This window comes from Typopeltis vanoorti, chromosome 21, assembly GCF_054136105.1.
Source record: "Typopeltis vanoorti isolate ZY-2024b chromosome 21, IOZ_Tvanoo_1.0, whole genome shotgun sequence".
NCBI classification, from domain to species: Eukaryota; Metazoa; Arthropoda; class Arachnida; order Uropygi; family Thelyphonidae; genus Typopeltis; species Typopeltis vanoorti.
In genome coordinates this window covers 61,207,509-61,221,564 of record NC_143569.1, presented here as the reverse complement: position 1 = coordinate 61,221,564, position 14,056 = coordinate 61,207,509, and the positions used below count along the sequence as shown (strand labels likewise).

Sequence of the window (14,056 nt, the reverse complement as noted above, 5' to 3'; positions counted from 1 at the left end):
ATGGTTGGTTTTTGTGGGGCAGAGGCTAAGGCTTTTTCCTCAAAGGTCTCCATAAAGAAATTGGCCAAGGGTGGGGAGAGTGGTGAGCCCATGGCTGTCCCCTCTATTTGTTTGTAGAATTTTCCCTGCCAAACGAAATAGCCTGAGTTCATTGTGAACTGAAATAGGGCTGAGATATCGGGAGAAAATTTAGCTTGGATTAGCTCTAAAGTTTCCTTGAGTGGGACATTGGTGAATAAGGAGGAGACGTCGAAGCTGACCATTATGTCATTATGTTGGAGTGTAAGGTTTTCTATGCTGGCTTTGAAGTGGGCTGAGTTTTTTATGTGTGATGGTGTGTTGCCAGTATAGTGTGTGAGCTCTTTGGCCAAATGTTTAGCTAATTTGTATGTGGGGGAATCAATGCCATCCACTATGGGACGTAATGGCACATTTTCTTTATGTATTTTTGGGAGTCTGTAAATACGGGGGGGGGGGGGTATAGAGTTAAACGGTTTTAATCTGTTGGTAACTTCTACAGGCCAAGAAGTGACTTTCTTAAGGAGGCTGTGAAATTTTCTAATTTGTGAGTTGGTGGGATTGTAATTGATGGGGAGGTAAGTAGCCCGATCTAATAGAAGAGCATTCAGCTTACCTTTGTAGTCCTTTTGGTTAAGTACTACAGTTGCATTTCCTTTATCCGCTTTGGTGATAACTAATTCTTTATTATTTCTCAATTCCTGTAGGTCTTCAAATTCCTTGTTGGATATATTGGTTTTGGGTGGTTTTGCTATGGAAAGGACACAAGCTACATCCAGTCTTACACTGTTGGCGATTTGATGTGGAAGGTGGCGGATTCCTCTTTCAATCTGGATCATAATATCCTCGCTTGGTATTTTTTTGGGAGCAATGGCGAAGTTGTGGCCACGTGAAAGCACGTTGAGAGCTTCAGGCTTCAGGGTGACTGAAGAAAGGTTGATTACGGTGTTGGTAGCAAGTTCTGGATTGACGGTGGAATTCTTTTTTAATTTATCGAATTTCTTCATCTGTCGGCTTCGTATCTTTTCAAACTCTTTGTCTGCGGAGGTACACGAGACGTCATGTAAAATTGTCCACAGTTCTTGATTCAAAGTGCACGAAAGTTCCTCTTCGAGGGTACGAATAGCTTCGTTAATTTTGGCTAAGCCTAACCGCGTGGTGGTGATTTGTTCGCGAAGTAACGCGTAGCTAGCGCTGTTGTATATACGGAGCGCTTTTTGCGAAACAAAACGGTGCTTCAATTTCACACAGTTCGGGATTACCTTGTTATCCCGGCAGCGTTTCAGGAAAGTCAGACGATTTAATTGTCTGGACAGCTTCATCTTCATTTTACCATATTGGCGGGCCTTCCGTGCGATCGTATCTCCGTGGATGACGTTGATTCTTGTAGATAGGCTTATACGTTGGTTATGCATTTCTAAATCACTTAGGGAATTGAAACAACGTAGATCACAATATAAATTAAATAATACTTTAATAGATATTTCCGATATTTCGGCAATGTCTCATTGCCATTTTCTAAAGGAACTTACAAAAGGCAGGAGCACAAACTGTCGTACTTTGGCCAAACAGGCAGGACAGCGAATATCAGAAATTCTGAACACAAGGACTACATCCGGTTTTACAAATATAGCCATTCGGGTCTTGCAGACCATGCTCTGGATACCCGCCACAGAATACGGTGGAAGAAAGCAAAAATAATACACCGGAGCAAATATAAATTCGAAAGATTATTTATGGAATCAGCCTCTGCCCTAAGAAACTCAACAAATTTGGTTGTATGCGAATGCCCCAAATTTGGGAGGCATACATCAGCAGACCTTCAGCCCAACGGCCAAGAACGCCTACTTAGCCCGCCAGAGGGCACCATCAGGACTTCTAGGAGAAAGATAGCTTCATATCTTCATTTCCAGTTACTGTATTGTTAGGGCCTGTTTGTGCTCCTGCCTTTTGTAAGTTCCTTTAGAAAATGGCAATGAGACATTGCCGAAATATCGGAAATATCTATTAAAGTATTATTTAATTTATATTGTGATCTACGTTGTTTCAATTCCCTAAGTGATTTAGAAATCCATGAGAACGATGTAAAATTAAACCTTATTTGTCTCTGTATATTTTGTACTAGATGTTTGTTTTTGTAAATAGCTCTTTGGAATTTAACTGTATATACTCCTTTAATAAGAATATGTTATTAAAACAAAGGCAATGTTTTTGCCACCAGAGCTATATGTAACAGATCTACATGGTAGCATAAGAAAGGTTGTTTATAAACTTTGTGTGTATGAGAAAGGCTTACAAGCTCTGCACGTAAACACCTCCAAAGTCAGTCAGAAAGGTTCAAACAACTTTCCAATGGCCGGCAACTTACAATCAAAAGATGACACAGAAGAGAACAAAGAGCCGGCCGAACTTGAAACTTAAGATGAAAGAATCATGCTGAATTCTTTGGGGGTTACAAACTTCGTACAAGGGCTCAGAGAAGGCATAATAAAAAGGAACAGAGCCAAGCATATGGGCTTACAGGATCCAAAAGTCGCTAGAGAAAAGAGCCGCCCAGTTCCAGACATCACCAGAGAGACAGAGAGCTTCCAGCAGTTGCAGAGACAGAGCTTCTAGGCCGCAGACAGGGCTTCAAATTACTGAAAGGAGAAGTTCCAATCGTCTGAGAAAAGTTTCCAGTCCAGAGAGAGGGATCCTGGTGAAACAGTTGGTGGCAGTTCGAGTTAGTAGCATTTCAAGCTATTATGAGATGGCAGACAAAAACGGCAGTCATCCAGGCATTTTCGCGAGCCCAAGCAGAGGAGAAAAGGCGACATAATATTGGTGGCGTCTATAAAAAAATATAAAAAATTAATAATAATAATAAAAAAAAACTGTGATTATACACATATTCAGCCTAGATACTTAGTATCTAGCATACTTTAGGAACTTTAAGCAATTTTGAGCTTTTATTGGAAACTATTCCATACCAATTGTTTGAAATTTATGTGTATAATCACAGTTTTTTTATTATTATTATTAATTTTTTTATTTATATATAAACATGTTGCTCTCCAGCCCAATTTAATTTTGTAACCTAATAGATAATAATAATAATAGGACTATATCTTTGACGAAGTGAAGGTGTGGTTTTTTTTTTTTTTCCACCAGAGGTCAGGCCAATAATTGTTGTAGCGGTTTGTCAATAACTTTAGCAAACCATGTAGATTGTAGTGCATCTCTATATATGTGTATGTTCCAGATGATGACCTTGATATGAAGGTCGGAAAGTCAAGTGTTCATTTTGGTTTATATTAAACTAAAGTTTTGCTCTAACACGGTAGTTGTCTCCATAATTTTCCATAGTGTAAATGTGGAACTAGACAATAGAATCAACAAAGCCGGTATGGTAGGAAGTCAACTGAATAAATTTATATGAAATAAGAGAGAAATTAGTCAAAACACTAAATTAGCTATAATAAATTTAGTTTAATCCTTTATCCAAGTGTGAGCAAACAAAGTTTGTGCCTGAAAATATCTTCAGGACTGGGGTAAGGTAGCACAAAACCGGGCAACTCGTAGCAAAGGTGGAGCAAGCTAACATCACTCCTATCTCAGTATCTCCCATAATGCAAAACATATCTCCTTGTGGATATGTATAATGTTATGCATTAAGAGACAGGCCACTATCCAGACTAGTTTCGACCTTTATTGAGGTCTCTTCAGTGGGAGCCAGGCCCAAGTGGAGATACCAGGCAGAAGCATCAGCAAGGTCATCTCTACCTATAGGAGTTGCCAAACGGTGTGCCACCTTTTTATTAAATTACTCTGGATTTAGAGAAAGATGTTGAAAGTTTATTTTTCACTTGCTTAGACTGTAATAAATTTAGTTTAATCCTTTATCCAAGTGAGCAAACAAAGTTTGTGCCTGAAAATATCTTCAGGACTGGGGTAAGGTAATACAACACCAGGAAACTCGTAGCAAAGGTGGAGCAAGCTAACATCACTCCTATCTCAGTATCTCCCATAATGCAAAACACATCTCCTTGCGGATATGTATAATGTTATGCATTAAGGGACAGGCCACTACCCAGACTAGTTTCGATTTATTGAAATAAATCGAATAAAGTATAAAATAATTTATACTTTATTGAGGTCTCTTCAGTGGGAGCCAGTGGGCCTGGCTGAAATATTTGAAACTGCAATTCTTAGATTTCTTTTTGGAAATGAAACATATGAATAAGCACATATTTACTAATATTCATGAAGTGCTGAAATATGCAGGAAGCGGAATTTGTGAACCCGCACCAATGTGTGATTTTTTTCATTAAAATCTAAAAAATACCAAAAAATAAATAAATAATAAAAATTGAATACGTTTCTTTTAAGATTAAAAAAATCTACTTAGTCTTAAAACATTTTCGAAATAATTTCATTATTGCATGGCCCCCAAGGGGGCCGCGCCACACACTTTGGGAAGCGCTGCCTTAGAAGATAGAAATATACGATATGACAATGTTGGATCCTTGACAGGTAATTGATTGATTTGGAGGAAAATTGTAGATAGGAAGTTAGTAATGATGTACATTTTTCATGTAGTACTATCATGTCCTATACCCCTTGAGGGTAAATGTCAGGAATTTGATGGTGTTGATGATGATGAAATTTTATCTGTATTCTTAAAGGCACATGTTAGTACTTTGCAGACACTTTCTGTATGATTTATTTTTTCTCTAAGCTGTTTATTTAACTTCTTCTTGAGCCTACCAGAAAAATCTTATTTTTTATATCTTTGCAGACAACTCTATAACAATGTGGAAAAGTTAACGCATAGTTTTTGATGAGCTCATCCATTCAGTTACTAGGACTTATTGATGTTTTTGAACTATTACACTTTTGTCCTAAAAATAAGAATATATTGTTAAATATATTCTTATTTTCATCATCATTTCATATCATATCTTAACTTTAATAAAATTCTTTTTAAAACTTATCTCACTCAGATAAAAAAAAAATGAGACTTTAGGATAGTAGTCACTTCCTAAAGTCTCATGTAGATTTCTTTATCCTAAAATAGTAAGAAAATATTAATAGCACTACAACGCTAATGCTTTTTTGCTTCTTCATATGCTCTCTCACTACATGAATTTATGGGCATCTTTGAACTGGAACATGATATTAGTAATAACTAACCTGAAGCAAGAGAAAAAATAGAGCAAATAGTTTACCGCTGTTATGATTTCAGCCATCCATCCATCCACCCCTATCTTCCCTTTTCATGTTTTGCCAATGGCTTGTCATAGTCAAGTAACTTGAATTCTTGCAAAAACTGTGTAATGCTTGTGATAAAGTGATTAATCCTATCTGAATTGTTTACTCTCTCTGTAAATTGCCTGTGGTTTGCCTGTTTTGTAGAAGGAAAAATTCCATCACATCTGTTATGAGACCAGTTAACTCACCCTCTTTTGAAAAGTCCCAGTAAAGTTTTTCATGTCCTAGATGGGATTCAGACCCAGGTCTTTCCAGCTGAAGGGCATCGTTGATACTGGCTGAGCTGTGATGGCTCTGTATTTTAAGGCATATTCTCTGAATTTTCACCACTCTTGTGTCTAGCATTTATTTCTTGCTTTGCTATTTTAACAGAGAAAACAGTTTTCTTCCCCCCCCCCCTTTTTTTTTTGTTAATTTCCCTTTGTAATCAGTCAAAGAATGAGATGGTATTTTCCAGTCATTTAAATTTTACTATAAATCTTGATTGTTTTATATGGCAGCAAAAAATATACAAACAAATAGATATCACTCCTATATGTTTCCTTCCCCCCATCTCTCTCTTTCTCCATTAATATGGAGGAAGAGAGGGAGGAAGCTTGAGGTACTGTATATAGTTATACACAAGTTCACAATTTTGGTTCATGGCCCATGGCACATTTTTTTTTTTTTTTAATTTACTTAAGTAGCTGCTATTCCAAAATGCATTTCCTTGTGCAAAAAGAGGAAATAACAATACTCTGCCCTTCTTGGCAGGACCGCATTTATACTTTTTGAGGCCCTAGGTGCAACATCATAATGAGGCCCCAAAAGAACAAGTCTATTTCAGTTAATGAAATTCATATGCATTTTTTTTTAGTTTATTGAAAATAAAAGTCGACATTTCCATAATAACTAATTTTAATAAACTAAAAATAACACAACATCAGTATATAAATCAGTTCAAATTTAAATTAAAAAAGAAAAAATAATAACTAAAATATTTTTTTTTCTGGCTTTGGTTTTAGCAAATAAAACTAAAATGATATCATAATTAATCGAGTCTATTACATCTGATTCAATGCATAATAATAACAGATCATTTGTTTTATTTTGGTGCAAGTTGCTTCTTAAATTATTTATTCATTTCAACACTGAAAATGAGCGTTCAGCACTTGCATTTGAAATAGGCATCCTCAAAAATATTTTTTGAATTGTTTTTACGTTCGGAAAAGCAGACCTTAAATCATTGTTTATAAATTTGTACATATTTTAATTGAAAATTTTCTTCCTTTATTATTAAAAATTGCTTAACTTCACCAATAAATTTTTCTGAATCAATATCAGCCCCATAAGATTGTAAAATTTTGTTAATACTAGTCTTGTACTTGTCTTGAGCTATATCTTTATTCAAAAAATGCCAAACATATCTGTCTAAATAGCTTTTTGCTCTTTCATTAATTTCAAAAATTAGCTTATCGCAAAGACATTAAAAGTATTAACAAGGAAATTTTCTTTCGCATGTAATATACGAGTAATCTCATCGTTAGATTGTGAACTTTCATGAGACTTTTTTTTTTCTCGTTTTTTTTAATTCTTTCCTTTTCATCTTTAAATTTTGTCTCATCTGTTAATAAATTCGCTTCTTCATTTACAGCAGCAAAACTATTTCTTATATCTAAAATAAAACCAACTAAAGACTGTAACAAATCATTACCTAAAAACAAATCCATATCGGGATCTTGTAGAGGTTTACTAGTAGCATTTATTTGTTGTAAAATTTTGTCCCACGCAACTGTTAAAATTGCTGTTTCTGAATTGTCAAAATGATTAGCCAAAGATGAGCTCTAATTTAAAAATAGGTTTTTCATGAGGAGAAATGGATACTTCAAGTAATGCTTTTTTAATTTGATTATATCCATGGTTTCAAAGCAATACAGTGTCAGCTCTTGTGGACCACCTTGTTTCACTTAATCTTTTAACGGTTAAAGATTTTTTTTTTCTAAATGTTTAAGGAGTATACCCCATCTTCTTGTTGAAGATGAAAAGTAATTATATACGTTGTGAATAAAACAAAAATACTGCACTGCTTCCGGACAAGATTCCGCGGCATAGTTACCGATTAAATTTTAATGGATCAAAACTTCATCCACATTCTACTTTTTATCATGCAATTACCCCCTTCGCCGTTAATCCCTGAAAGGCGATTTTAGAGCCATTAAGGGATTAATTGTAGTGGAACAACCTTTGACTTTAAGTGCACTGTGTTACTTGGAATTTCCTTTACTATCCTACCATATTTGATTTTTTTTTCTTCTTTTCCTGCACAATTATTGTGTCTTTTCCCAAAAATAAAAATGAATAAAGAATAAATTCATTACTATTTCACATCTGCGAAAATAATCAATCCTGAAATGACCAGAGCCTTTGCAATGAATCTATTTAGTAATAGTAAATTTACTGCCTTTTATTCTTCAAATCAGTGTCATGGAACAAGACAACTTTATAATAATGAGCCAAGAGATATTTTTTTTTCCGGCGACATAAATTAAGTTTAAGGGAGATAGTAAATCTTGTATTATTCTACAGCCGGGTATGAAACTCGGATTGAAATCCATCAATGGAGTTCGATCCGAGTTTCGTACCCGGCTGTAGAATAATACGGGATTTACTAGCTATCTTAAAGACAACTTTATGTTCTTTCACTTTACTAACAATATAGAATTTTTTTTCGCAAATTTTCAAAAGTCTGTTTCATTTAAAATATTGTATCAAATATTTATATTTTTTAAATAACATTTATTGAAATAAATATGACCTTTTGCTTTCTTTCCTTGCAAAATATCGTTATATGAATCGTAACAATTCAATTTTATGAACGTGTTTTTTTTTTGTTGTTGTTGTTGAACAACAAATGATGTTAAACTGCAGTTTAACAAATGATGTTAAACTGCATTACTCGGCGTTTCCGATTGTGAGTCTTTTTAATATAAAAAAAATTATATCCATTAGTATTTTATCAGGGACTCTTCGCCTTTGTCTTTTGATTAAAACTGCAACAGATTTTTTTTTTTTAGGGTCTGCATTACTATAATATCCAGTGTAACCACTGTAGATTATGCTGAAAATATAACATGAAGGACATCCTATAAAATAATTCAAAATTTATGTCATTTTGAAGATTTTCTACTACATCTACCTCCCTTCTCCTCTCCTGGAACTCAATTACATAACATTTTAAATTTCTACTGGTTTGAAGGCTTTCAGACAGTATTCAAAATCTGTTACTTCAGTTTACCGTTTTGACAAAAAAGATTAAATAAAAATCAATAAATAAAATAAAATAAAGCCATAATATTGTTGTGCTGTCGAAGCTTCTAATTCTGTACTATTTTTTTGCATTCTGAAATCAGTTGTTCAGCGGTTTGCTGAAATTTTAGTAGTGTTATTTTTGTTATTTATTTATTTTTTTTCTTAATTCTAAATATTACTATGCCTTCGAAATACTCCATAATAATCTTAGCTGGAGGAAAAGCTAAACTTAGATTATCTCACTGCTATTGAGAAAGACAAGAGAGAAAGTTTTCCCAGAAATCACACTAAATTGCCTAGCTGTAGTGCAGAATACATCAAGAATGGCTTCTTTCATTTTCCATTATTAATTACAGACATCCTAACACAGAAATATTGGCATATCTTTTACATGCTGATACAACAGTTATACCAAAATGATTTCTTAATTTATAGTGATCAGTTTCATTTTATTATCAAAAAATTATAAATAATTTGATACAATTATCTTGAAAAAAAAGATTTGAATTATTTAAAAGAAAAGGTGCATATGTATTACATAATCATTTAGGTGTTTTTTTTTTTTTTGGGGGGGGGGAATGATTATAGACCTATTCCTTTCTGCTCGAGTAACAGTCCGTAAGCTAATGAAAATTACTGAGAAAGTAAGAAACGAACACGTCCAGTAGATGAATTAAAATGTCCCTAACAATAGCCGAATACACACAGAAATTTATTTTATTTTATTATTATATTTTTCACCTTTCTGATTGCTTTACAGATGTTCAAAACATTTTATTCTGATATTGCTTTTATAGGATGAAACTGTTTTTTAAACATTAATTTCCCCAATATTACATAATTTAATGATTTATACTTATCAGGAAATAATATAAATGAAAAAATATACAAAATTTGCTAATTTATAATAATTACAATTTAATTTCGGTATATTAAAAGTTCTCTGGTACAATTACTTTGGAAAAATAACGAATTCAAACAAAAAAGTGTACATATATTATCTAGTAGTATTTTGTGTGTGTGTGTGTGTGTGTGTGTGTGTGTGTGTGTGTGTGTGTGTGTGTGTGTGTGTGTGTGTGTGTGTGTGTGTGTGTGTGTGTGTGTTTGGTGATAATTTTGGGAGGAGGGGAGTTGGTATTAAAGGCGAATTCATTCTTATGAAAATTTTGGAAATAAAATTTCATTTTGATGCATGCACCTACAGATGTTTCGAAAGATAAACTGTAGGGAAAATATCGTTACTTCCAAACTGCTGCATAATATCGAAATATGTACATAACAGTGTTGACTTCATAACTGCCATTTATTTCAAGTTGTAGTGAGTGATTAGGGGGAAACCAAGAAAGTTGAAATGCAAAAACCTACAGATTACATTATAAAAATTATGCATTACATGATTCAAGATTTATGATTCTCTATAAAGCAAAATTTAAAAGTGGGAACCTTCGTGCAATCTTGGAACTAACCTTCGAACTAAGATTATGAATAATCGAAAACTTAATTTGGAACAGATGGAGGTTGTATTCATTTTTAGATTCGGATTTTCATGAATTTATAAAATAATTGTTCTGGGAGAATTTTAAAATGTATTGGCGATTAAAATAATTAACCAAAAAATTGACAGCGACATTGATCTTCCAGAGTGATACGATATGAAGGTGAAGAAAGTATGAAAGGATTTCTTATTTTGCGCTGGTATTAAAAACTATAATTATACGATAAAAACAAGCAGCAAAAAAAATATAGCTCATAGGTATTTAGTTATAGTTATCTGATATAACTTAGATTCCGGTTACCGAATCTAAGTTATAAAACAGCAAGCAACTGCGTTTCTTGCTGTAGGCAACTGAACGTAGCTACTAAGTATGCCAGGTAATCTAATTAAGTTTTCTTTTAAGCGTGAAGGATTATCGCACCTTCTAATGGAGTGTAGTTTGACCGTCATGTCAAACTACATGAGTGTAGTTTGACATGACGGTCAAACTACGCTTCTTATCCATGTTCTTTCAGCAGGTGGACAGAATATTATCCAGTTTTTCTGGATGTGTATATACATCCAGCAAAGAAATGGTATACATACATACATGCATGAATTTTATGGAATACAGAGTTCCTGTTAGTTTTATATTCTAAGGAAAGAACAATGTATTTCAAATGGAAGCGGGAGGACTCAGAAATTTTTCAGCAGCCTCTAGGTTTTATATTATGAATTTAATAGTTAAAAATAAGTATTCTATTTTGCAACTATAACTGCGCTGTTTATTTATTGTTCTTTGTGAGGAGTAAGGTTTTAAAATGTGGTCACCATGGAGAGTGAGGCCTCCCAGCTTGTGCTTCATGCGCCTAATGGTAAATGCGCCCCTGCTTCTTGGTCATCCTAGTTATCACTCTTGTTCCTAATGGTTAACTTTCTGAGTTTAGCAAAAAGTTTTATATACAGGCAGATACATTCATATTTTGATTGGTTTAGTCTTTTTTTCTTTCTCTTTTTTTTTTTTTGTAATTACTGCAAAAACAACTAATGCTATGAGAAACCAGTATCTTGTGTCGACAAATTGCATGTTTTTTTTTAAATTTTATTTTTATTAGTTTTATATATATTTCTTTTGTAATTTTTTATTTATTTTTACATAATCTAGAAACCTTGCTCTAGAGGCCAAACATGGACCTTTTTCAAGTCACTTCAGGACTCCAATAAGCAAGGCAGTGGTCTCACACCAGGTGATAGAATTCATCTCTCACCTAATGACAATTACAAACATCTATGCCTGCAGCAGGATTTGAAAGCCTGTGAGGTTGCAGAGTAGGTATGCTAACTACTCAGCCAACCCGACTAGCAACAGATTGTCTATTTAATGGGATGAAAAACCCTGTCACTTCCATGTGAAATTGGCTAGCTTACCTTTAGATGAAAAAAACACTTTAGAATGATTAACATTACTAAAGTCATTTGCAATACAACCCTCTCTCTCTCTTTATGAGCATAATCAAACGAACTGTCTCCTGTTCATTGAGCACAGTAAATCTGTTCCCGTTACTTATGCCCTCACTACTTCAATAAAAATAGGCTAAACTTGCTTTACTACTTGGGTGGACTTATGGTTAGATGCACCTAGCATGTTACTTTTCAACCACACTTTAGACTTTAAACTGGCAGCTTTTATCTGCTTTCATAAAGATACTCTTCATCCTTTGCCACACCGCAGTGTACATAATGCATCTCTCTCTCTCTCTCTCTCTCTCTCTCTCTCTCTCACCTACAGCTTGGCCTCATTTTGGTAATTGGGAAAACAGTGTTAATATTCAATTTGAGGAAAACAAAAAATATGTTCAGTTATTATGCATCTAGATATACTGACCTTTGCTTAGGCCATGAAGTTGTTCACAATGATGCTATTTTAGCAACTACATGGTTCACTCAAGGTCTGTGTATCCAGATGACATGGTCTATGTATACAGATGAATTCCATAACTGCAAAATTGAAAAACTAAGCAAGAACTTACATCCTACCAAGCATCTTCAGAGAAGATGTTCATAAGACCAGTTTTAGATAATCACATACTTTGTTGTGCCTTATATATTGTTGGTAACTGTAGTTTTTTTAAATAATGAACCCAAACATGAGACATCACAAGATCTATAACACGACACTTCCATGTTGGGGCAAGTGAGCAGGGTAAAGAAGTAGTGCGTTAATGTTTCTTGAAAAGCTGGGGATTTTACTTACTGGGAAGAACAATATGTGGGAGATTATTCCAAAGAACAGAAATGGATGAAATGAAGGAAGATGATCGGAAGTTCATTCACCAGGTTTGGAGTTGGACAGTGTGTGTATTGACTTTTTTTTTTATGTTGCTCTCATGCATGAAAGGTTTTTGCAAACCTACAGAACATTTTGTACCATGGGTGGACTAATGATTTTTTTTTTCTATTTTTATCAATTTTATATATCTTTGTATTTTAATTAATTTTTTACCTAGGCCAGAAACCCCACTCTAGAAACTTTAGACCTCCAATAAGCAGGACAGTGGTTTCACACCAGGTGATGAAATTCATCTCCCACCTAAATGGCTTCTCTAGTTTTTAGATGATTAGAAAAAAGTGAAGGAATGATAGTGGCCAGTTCAGTGGAGCAATGCCCATATAGAAAAAGCATAATGTAGAAACAGATTTCTATGGAAAAAGTGGCTGAAGAAGGATCACTTATTAAGTAATCAGCAAGAATTCTTAGAAAGGTTTTGGGTTGCATTCCCCAAATGTGAGAACAATATTCCAAGATTGGTTGGATCTGAGACATAAAGAGCAAGTGAGAAGTACCATTTCAAACAAAAAATAACATGAAGTTTTTAGAGGCTGAGGAGGCTATTGATGTAACATGTTTGTGCCAGGATAAGCTGGATGTGACAGTCAGCCCAAGAAGGGGAAAACTCTTCTTGAAAGGATATCAAAACATTATGAAAAGTAGTGGGAGTGAAGTAGGATCTTTCGTGCAGATAACAAGAGGGACTGAATTTTAATATAATTGAAATTCACTAAGTTGTCTCGATCCCCACCCTCCCCCACTTAAGAACAGAAAATCAGTTTTAAAGTCATTATGAAAGATTTTGAGGCTTCAATCATTTAAGTACTACAGAGTTTTTCAAATGAAAACAAGGAATGGTGAGTGCTGTCATTAGCGAAACTATGAATGGGATTTTGATGCAAAAGAGGAAGAGCACTTGTCAGAAGTACAGAACCCTGGGGATACTCCAACATTGATAAAGAAATCAGATGAGATGAAGCCATCCACCCTGACACAATGGCCAGAGAAGAAGCTTGCAACCTAATCAAAAAGGGCAGGAGGGAGATCATAAAATTATAGCTTTTTCAGAAGGCCTTGATGCCAGACACAATGAAATGACTTTGAAATATCAAGAGCAACCACATGGGTTTCTCCAAATCTTTCCATGGCCTGTGTCCAAAAGTTAAGTAAGGTTAGCAAGGAGGTCTACTATAGAATGAAAATGGCAGAATCCATATTGGCTGATTAATCGATGGATCTCCAGGCTGTGAGTAAGCTGGTTATTAATGACCTTCTCCATTATTTTGAGAGTATACTAAAGTAAGAGCGACAGTAGTCACTCTTACTTTAGTATGCTCTCAATTTTCCCAGTTTTCTTAGGTACAGATTTCTCTGTACCTAAGAATGTACGAATCTCTGATTTAGTATATTTTCCAATTAAAATCAAACTTTCTTCCTGCATTTTTTACTATGAAAGTTTTTTTTTTTTTTAACTAAAGATCAAGAAACTGATGCTGGTGTGACTGTAGGAATTAAAATAATTAATGAATTAAATGTAACATTGTGACATAGCATTTTTTTCACATTTATCTAATTATTATAAAATGATTATGATAATGATTATTTAATGATGATAAAACGTTATAATAATGATTATATAACAATGATAATATGATTATGATAATGATTATTGTAAGAATCTCTGTATTTTTTCATTT

At 34.1% G+C, this 14,056-nt stretch overlaps 1 protein-coding gene across 1 annotated transcript in view; it reads left to right on the top strand.

The window, feature by feature from the left end:
• The window catches only part of LOC150094898 (diacylglycerol kinase delta), a 566,581-nt gene that overhangs the window by 350,707 nt on the left and 201,818 nt on the right, over window positions 1-14,056 (top strand). The window lies entirely within an intron of this gene.